The sequence below is a fragment of the Scyliorhinus torazame genome, chromosome 14 (assembly GCF_047496885.1).
Source record: "Scyliorhinus torazame isolate Kashiwa2021f chromosome 14, sScyTor2.1, whole genome shotgun sequence".
In the NCBI taxonomy this organism is placed as follows: domain Eukaryota; kingdom Metazoa; phylum Chordata; class Chondrichthyes; order Carcharhiniformes; family Scyliorhinidae; genus Scyliorhinus; species Scyliorhinus torazame.
The window spans coordinates 198,269,166-198,278,006 of NC_092720.1; the positions used below are offsets into that span (position 1 = coordinate 198,269,166).

General features: G+C 52.0%; 2 non-coding genes and 1 pseudogene across 2 annotated transcripts; all 3 read right to left on the minus strand.

Moving 5' to 3' along the window:
* Window positions 1-4,195: 4,195 nt before the first annotated feature.
* Window positions 4,196-4,359, minus strand: LOC140390802 (U1 spliceosomal RNA). The gene has a single exon (XR_011934859.1). It is a non-coding gene; the product is annotated as a U1 spliceosomal RNA (small nuclear RNA).
* Window positions 4,360-6,334: 1,975 nt separating this feature from the next.
* LOC140390863 (U1 spliceosomal RNA) lies at window positions 6,335-6,498 on the minus strand. Its single transcript, XR_011934918.1, has one exon. It is a non-coding gene; the product is annotated as a U1 spliceosomal RNA (small nuclear RNA).
* Window positions 6,499-8,463: 1,965 nt separating this feature from the next.
* LOC140390900 (U1 spliceosomal RNA) lies at window positions 8,464-8,610 on the minus strand (annotated as a pseudogene).
* Window positions 8,611-8,841: the final 231 nt, after the last annotated feature.

An 8,841-nucleotide genomic window follows, 5' to 3' on the forward strand; every position in this document is an offset into this window, starting at 1 on the left:
CACGCCATCCACATCTACAACTCCCTGGCATTCGCGGAAGGTGAGGACAAGACGAAGTACAAGACGGTCCTGCTAAAATTTGAGGAACACTTCAATGTGGAAGTCAATGAGAGCTTCGAGAGGTACCTCTTCCAGCAGCACCTGCAGGGTAAGGATGAGCCTTTCCAATCTTATTTGACACACCTCCATATCCTCGTGCAGTCCTGCGGCTATGAGGCCACCTCCGACTCCATGACTCGGGATCAGATAGTCTTTGGGGTCACCTCGGACACCCTACGCCAGCAGCTCCTCAAAATAAAGCATCTCACCCATCGCTACCGCCATCGAGACCTGCGTCCTCCACGAAAACGCGACCAGCCGGTACTCCCAATTCCAGGTGGCCGAAACGGCACGGCAGGGGTCCTACGAGCCCGAGCGGGTCCAGTCGATTGAGGCCCTCCCGGCCCATGGCCCGGACGAGGGTGGCCATTTCACTCGCTTTCCGAGGTCTCCCATGCTTGTACGCGCCAAAAGAGGGGACATCGACGCAGAGGGACGGGTCGCACCTGCGCGCTCTACGCAAGACCGAACTGCGCATGCGCGGTGGTGCAACGAACGCCATGACGTCATGACGTGCGGCAACTGTGGATCCGCACACTTAAAACGGCAATGTCCGGTCAAAGCGCGACAATGCCTCCGCTGTGGCAGGATGGGCCACTACGCTGCCGGCTGTCGAGCAGCTCAACCTGCCAACCCTCCGCAATTCCGCCAGCCTCGCAGGGACGTGCGGGCCATTCAGCCCCCATACACCGAGTCATACCCTGATGACGTGCTGACCGGTGATGCCGAAGACCGGGAACCCTTCCGCGTTGTGGTAATAAACAAGAATCGGATGTCCCCAAGTCGGACCCACCAGCCGATGCCAGTGCACAGCATTAATCTGGGCGATGAATGGTATGCCACCCTAATGGTCAACCGATCACCAATCACATTCCGCTTAGACACTGGTGCCTCCACCAATCTCATTGCATGGTCAGCCATCCACACCTTGAAGGTTAAACCACCGATTCTGCCATCCCACTGTCAGCTGGTTGATTATAACGGAAATGTTACCCGGTCATGGGGTCCTGCCAGCTCGAGGTTGCACACATTTCACATACAGCCGCACTGTCTTTTGAGATAGTTGGATCCTCGAAGGACTCTCTGTTAGGCGCACAGGCGTGCAAGATCCTCCACCTCGTTCAGCGGGTACACACTTTGTCTCCAGAAGGCACGTCCGATTTCCCGGATGCAGACTTTAGGGCGCAGCTCCACTCGCTCCTCGCCCACAACCAGGAGGTTTTCGAGGGCATGGGCACACTGCCCTACCTTTATAGAATATGGCTCAAACCGGACGCCACCCCGGTCATTCACGCACCTCGTAGAGTCCCAGCATCACTCAAGGACCGCCTCAAGCAGCAGCTGCAGGACCTGCGGGACCAAGGAGTGCTTTCCTGGGTCACGGAGCCAACGCCATGGGTCAGCTCCATGATGTGCGTAAAAAAGCCCTCCGGCGAGCTCCGGATCTGCATCACCCCGAAAGACCTGAACAACAACATCATGAGGGAACACTACCCCATACCCAAACGGGAAGAGATCACGAGCGAAATGGCCCGGGCTAAAATTTTCACCAAGCTTGATGCCTCAAAGGGTTTTTGGCAGATTCAACTGGATCAGTCCAGCAGGGAGCTGTGCATTTTCAACACTCCCTTTGGCAGATACTGCTACAATAGGATGCCGTATGGCATTATCTCGGCATCCGAGGTGTTTCATCGCATCATGGAACAGATGATGGAGGGTATGGAAGGGGTACGAGGCTATGTTGACGACATCATCCTCTGGTCCACCAAACCACAGGAGCACATCAGTCATCTCCAGCGTGTCTTTGCTCGGATACGAGATCAGGGCCAGCGCCTCAACCGAGCCAAGTGCTCTTTTGGCCAAACTGAGCTAAAGTTTCTGGGGGACCACATATCCCGGTCAGGGATGTGGCCGGATGCCGACAAAGTGACAGCTATTGCAGCCATGCTGCAACCAGCAGCCAAGAAGGCAGTGTTACGCTATCTTGGGATGGTCAACTTCCTGGGGAAGTTTATTCCCAACCTTGCCTCGCACACAATGGCTCTTCGCCACCTGGTCAAGAAGACAACGGAATTCCAGTGGCTGCCCGCACACCAGAGTAAATGGGAGGAGCTCAAGGTCAAGCTCTCCACCGCCCCCGTATTGGCGTTCTTCAACACCACTCGGGACACAAAGGTCTCGACTGATGCAAGCCAGTCCGGCATTGGGGCGGTACTCCTGCAACGGGACGACACTGCATCATGGGCCCCGGTCGCCTATGCCTCGCGGGCCATGACCCCCACAGAACAGCGCTATGCACAGTTTGAAAAGGAGTGCCTGGGTTTGTTGGCCGGCATCGACAAATTCCACGATTATGTGTATGGTCTTCCGCAGTTCACTGTGGAAACCGACCATCGCCCCCTGGTCGGCATCATTCAGAAGGACCTCAACGATATGACCCCTTGCCTCCAGCGCATTCTGCTCAAGCTCCGGAGGTACGACTTCCAACTTGTCTACACCCCGGGAAGGACCTCACCATCGTGGATGCCCTGTCCAGAGCAGTGAACACACCGTCCGAATCGGAGGGGGTCGTTTGTCAGGTCGACGCACAAGTAGCCTTCACATCGGCCAATCTGCCGGCTACTGATGCACATCTGGCCCACATTCGCCAATCTGATACTGCGGCTGACCCCCTTCTACAACGTGTGATGCGCCACATGATGGAAGGGTGGCTCAAGCGGCAGTGCCCACAATCCTACAATGTCCGGCACGACTTGGCCATCGTTGATGGTGTCCTCCTCAAGTTGGACCGGATTGTGATCCCACACAGCATGCACCGGCTTGTCCTCGAACAACTACACAAAAGCCATCTCGGAGTTGAAAGTGCAGGAGGAGGGCCCGAGAAGCTGTATACTGGGCGGGCATCAGCGACGACATCGCTAACATGGTGCTCAACTGCCCCACCTGCCAAAGGTTTCAGCCGGCGCAACCCCCCTGAGACACTTGAGCCCCATGAGTTGGTCACGTCCTCCTGGGCAAAGGTGGATATGGACCTCTTTTATGTGCTCAGCAGGGACTACGTCATTATAATTGACTATTTTTCAAATTATCCGGAGGTCATACGCCTGCACGACTTGACATCATCAGCTGTCATCAGAACATGCAAAGAAACCTTCAATCGCCATGGGATTCCGCTCACCGTCATGTCTGACAATGGGCCCTGTTTTGCGAGCCAAGACGGGTCTTCTTTTGCCACTTCTTACGACTTCACACACGTGACGTCCAGCCCTTTGCATCCCCAGTCCAATGGCAAGGCGGAAGAGGGCATTCATATCGTGAAGCAGCTCCTCTGCAAGGCTGCTGATGCCGGACCTGACTTCTGTTTAGCCCTTCTCCCTATCGCTCGGCCCCACTATCCACGGGCCTCTGACCACCCCAGCTGTTGATGGGTCGCACCTCAGGACCACTGTGCCGTCCATTCATGTTCCTAAACCCGACCATGCTCCAGTACTGCAAAGGTTGCGGCAGCAGCGTGCTCAGCAGAAGGTGGCACATGATGCTCGGGCAACTGATCTTCCTGCCCTGGCGCCTGGAGACAGTGTCCGCATACACCTACCGGAGGGTGGGTGGTCGGGAACCGCCGAGGTTCTCCGCCGCGTGGCTCCCCGCTCATTCCTGGTTCGCCTGCCTGATGGCTCCATTCGCCGGCGCAATTGGTGGGTCCTTCGGCTGCTTCCGCGCTCTTTACGTGATCATGCTCCGGTGCCACGTCCTCCTGTTGTCCCTGATGTCGACTTTGTTGACCTTCCTGCCACTCTGCTTACTCCTCTCTCGCCCGTGGCCAGGCCCATTCCTCAGCCGGTGGATCCTGACCCACCCTTGAGAGGTTAATGGGTTAAGGGGATAGGATAGAAGTGAGGGCTAAAGTGGGTCGGTGCAGACTGGATGGGCTGAACGGCCTCATTCTGAACTGCATGTTCTATGCCAGCCTGCATGTTCTATGCCAGCCACTGTGTTACCATGCTACTCTGTTGTTGGCTCCGGGAGAGTTTTTAGGGCGATGCTTCCAACATGTTGCTCGATCAGAAAAGGATCAACCTATTTTTGTTTCGTAAATCAGGGGAGAGCGCGAACGCAGTCCCCCACTACCACAAATTTTGCAGTCGAGTATCCCGTATTTGGGGACATCGCAGGCGTCAGCACACCCGAAGTGCAATGGGCTAGCCTCGTCCTGGGCTGACCACCTTTTTGATCATGGTTTCACCCCTGCCAGGTAAATATGCTTAAAAACAGTACACCCTCCCAATCCACACCACACATCACATCTTTCACTCACACTTACTGCATTTACACGGCCAAACTGTCCCTTTACTTACAATTATCTCTACCGAATTAGACTAGTTCTGTTGTATGCTTTTGACAAATTGTCGAATATACCTCTCTAGTAAGAAATACATTGCCTAAAACGTCCGCTATGCTATTTGCATATTGGCCTGAAAAGGAAGTGAACCGCCCCTTATCTACCTGTCAGTCAAACGATGGACCGTTTGCCGGCATGAAAACGTTCTCTCTCAAAACTTTGTCTGTCCATCTTTGTTCAGCAAGGAAACAATTAACTTTTCTGACACGGAAATAGAAAGATTGATGAGGAGGTTTTTGGAGTCACGAAGATATTGGTTGTTGTCTCTAGGAGAGGTTTTTTAGCGTCATGAGCAGGTTATTGAGAGGCATGTTTGGAGGTTTATTTGGGGTGGGGTCAGGTTAATGTTCATGGGGGCATAATCCCCCCCAGCTCCCCATCCCCACCCCCACGCACGCACCCCATCCCACATACATCACCACACACTCACCGAAACACACACACACTATATTGTTTTAAAATAAATTTAGAGTACCCAATTCATTTTATTTTCCAATTTACTGGCAATTTGATGTGGCCAATCCACCTAGCCTGTACATCTTTGGGTTGTGAGGGTGAGACCCACGCAAACACTGAGGAAAATGTGCAAACTCCTCATGGACAATGACCCGGGGCCTGGATCGAACTCTAGTCTTCGACGCCGTGAGGGAACAGTGCCAAGCACTGCGCCACCATGCCGCCCCTAAACAGACACACTACCCCGAGCCTCCTACACCCATCTTTTTTCTTTGGAATTTAGAGCACCCAATCATTTTGTTATATTTTTAAATTCAGGGGCAATTTAGCATGGCCAATCCACCTAACCTGCACATCTTTGGGTTGTGGGGGTGAAACCCACGCAGACACGGCGAGAATGTGCAAATTCCACACCTACAGTGACCCTGGGCCAGGATTCAAACCCGGGTCCTCAGCGCCGTTGTCCCAGTGCTAACCACTGCACCATGTGCCACTTTCGCACACACCCATCTGACACGCACAGACCCAGCAGACCAGCCCCCCACGAAAAACACACACACACTCATTCTTGATACTCACAATCACCCAACGCACATACACACCTCTGACACACACACACCCGACACAGAGTTAACATTTCTGCAACGGGGATAGAAAGAAATTGATGAGGAGGATTTGAGAGTCACAAAGATGTTGATTGTAATAATAACAATGATTATCGTCACAAGTAGGCTTACATAAACACTGCAATGAAGTTACTGTGAAAAACATCTAGTCTCCACAATCCGGCGCCTGTTCGGGTACAGAGCGGGAGAATTGAGAATGTCCAAATTACCTATCAGCATGCCTTTGGGGACTTGTGGGAGCAACCGGGGCACCCGGAGGAAAGCCACGCAGACACGTGGAGAATGTGCAGCGTCTCCAGAGCCGGGAATGTGACCTGGGATCGTGGAGCTGTGAAGCAACAGCAGGGCAGCACGGTAGCAGAAGTGGATAGCACCGTGGCTTCACAGCACCAGGGTGCCAGATTCGATTCGCTGCTGGGTCACTGTCTGTGCGGTGTCTGCGTGGGTTTCCTCCAGGTGCTGCGGTGTCCTCCCACAGTGCAAAGAAGTGCAGGTTATGTGGACTGGCCATGCTAAACTGCCCTCATTGTCGAAAAAAGTTTTGGAGAGGTTAATGGGATAGGATAGAAGTGAGGGCTGAAGTGGGTCGGTGCAGACTGGATGGGCTGAACGGCCTCACTCGGCACTGTATGTTCTATGCTAACCACTGTGTTACCATGCTACCCTGTTGTTGGCTCCGGGAGAGGTTTTTAGGGTGATGCTTCCAACATGTTGCTCGATCAGAAAAGGATCAACCTATTTTTGTTTCGTAAATCAGGGGAGAGCGCGTACGCAGTCCCCCACTACCACAAATTTTCCAGTCGAGTATCCCGCATTTGGGGACATCGCAGGCGTCAGCAAACCGAAAGTCCAATGGGCTAGCCTCGTCCTGGGCGAACTACCTTTTTGATCATGGTTTCACCCCTGCCAGGTAAGTATGTTTAAAAACAGTACACCCTCCCAGTCCACACCACACATCACATCTTTCACTCACACTTACTGCATTTACACGGCCAAACTGTCCCTTTACTTACAATTATCTCTACCGAATTAGACTAGTTCTGTTGTATGATTTTGACAAATTGTCGAATATACCTCTCTCGTAAGAAACACATTGCCTAAAACGTCCGCTATGCTATTTGCATATTGGCCTTAAAAGGAAGTGAACCGCCCCTTATCTACCTGTCAGTCAAACGATGGACCGTTTACCGGAATGAAAACATTCTCTCTCAAAATTTTGTCTGTCCATCTTTGTTCAGCAAGGAAACAATTAACTTTCCTGACACGGAAATAGAAAGATTGATGAGCAAGTTTTTGGAGTCACGAAGATATTGGTTGTTGTCTCTCGAAGAGGTTTTTAGCGTCATGAGCACGTTTTTGAGAGGCATGTTTGGAGGTTTGTTTGGGGGTTGGGTCAGGTTAATCTTCATGGGGACACAATACCCCCCGCTCCCCACCCCCACCCCCACGCACGCACCCCATCCCACATGCATCACCACACACTCACCGAAACACACACACACTATATTATTTTAAAATAACTTTAGAGCACCCAATTCATTTTATTTTCCAATTTATTGGCAATTTGATGTGGCCAATCCACCTAGCCTGTACATCTTTGGGTTGTGAGGGTGAGACCCACGCAAACACTGAGGAAAATGTGCAAACTCCTCATGGACAATGACCCGGGGCCTGGATCGATCTCTAGCCTTCGACGCCGTGAGGGAACAGTGCTAAGCACTGCGCCACCATGCCGCCCCGAAACAGACACACTACCCCGAGCCTCCTACACCCATCTTTTTTCTTTTGAATTTAGAGCACCCAATCATTTTGTTATATTTTTAAATTCAGGGGCAATTTAGCATGGCCAATCCACCTAACCTGCACATCTTTGGGTTGTGGGGGTGAAACCCACGCAGACACGGCGTGAATGTGCAAATTCCACACCTACAGTTACCCTGGGCCAGGATTCACACCCGGGTCCTCAGCGCCGTTGTCCCAGTGCTAACCACGGCACCATGTGCCACTTTCGCACACACCCATCTGACACGCACAGACCCAGCACACCAGCCCCCCACGAAAAACACACACACACTCATTCTTGATACTCACAATCACCCAACGCACACACACACCTCTGGCACACACACATCCGACACAGAGTTAACATTTCTGCAATGGGGTAGAAAGAAATTGATGAGGAGGATTTGAGAGTCACAAAGATGTTGATTTCAATAATAACAATGATTATCGTCACAACTAGGCTTACATTAACACTGAAATGAAGTTACTGTGAAAAACAACTAGTCACCACAATCCGGCACCTGTTCGGGTACAGAGCGGGAGAATTGAGAATGTCCAAATTACCTATCAGCATGCCTTTGGGGACTTGTGGGAGCAACCGGAGGAAAGCCACGGAGACACCTGGAGAATGTGCAGAGTCCACAGAGCCGGCAATGGGACCTGGGATCGTGGATCTGTGAAGCAGCAGCAGGGCAGCACGGTAGCAGAAGTGGATAGCACCGTGGCTTCACAGCACCAGGGTGCCAAATTCGATTCGCCGCTGGGACACTGTCTGTGCGGAGTCTGCGTGGGTTTCCTCCAGGTGCTGCTGTGTACTCCCACAGTGCAAAGAAGTGCAGGTTATGTGGACTGGCTACGCTAAACTGCCCTCATTTTCGAAAAATGTTTAGGAGAGGTTAATGGGATAGGATCGAAGTGAGGGCTGAAATGGGTCGGTGCAGACTGGATGGGCTGAACGGCCTCATTCTGCACTGTATGTTCTATGCTAACCACTGCGTGACCATGCTACCCTGTTGTTGGCACCGGGAGAGGTTTTTAGGGTGATGCTTCCAACATGTTGCTCGATCAGAAAAGGATCAATCTATTTTTGTCTCGTCGATCAGTGGAGAGCGCGAACGCAGTTCCCCACTACCACAAATTTTGCAGTCGAGTATGCCGCAGTTGGGGACATCGCAGGCGTCAGCACCCCCGAAGTGCAATGGGCTAGCCACCTTTCTGATCATGGTTTCACCCCTGCCATGTAAGTATACTTAAAAACAGTACACCCTCCCAGTCCACACCACACATCACATCTTTCACTCACACTTACTGCATTTACACGGCCAAACTGTCCCTTTACTTACAATTATCTCTACCGAATTAGACTCGTTCTGTTGTATGATTTTGACAAATTGTCGAATATACCTCTCTAGTAAGAAACACATTGCCTAAAACGTCCGCTATGCTATTTGCATATTGGCCTTAAAAGGAAGTGAACCG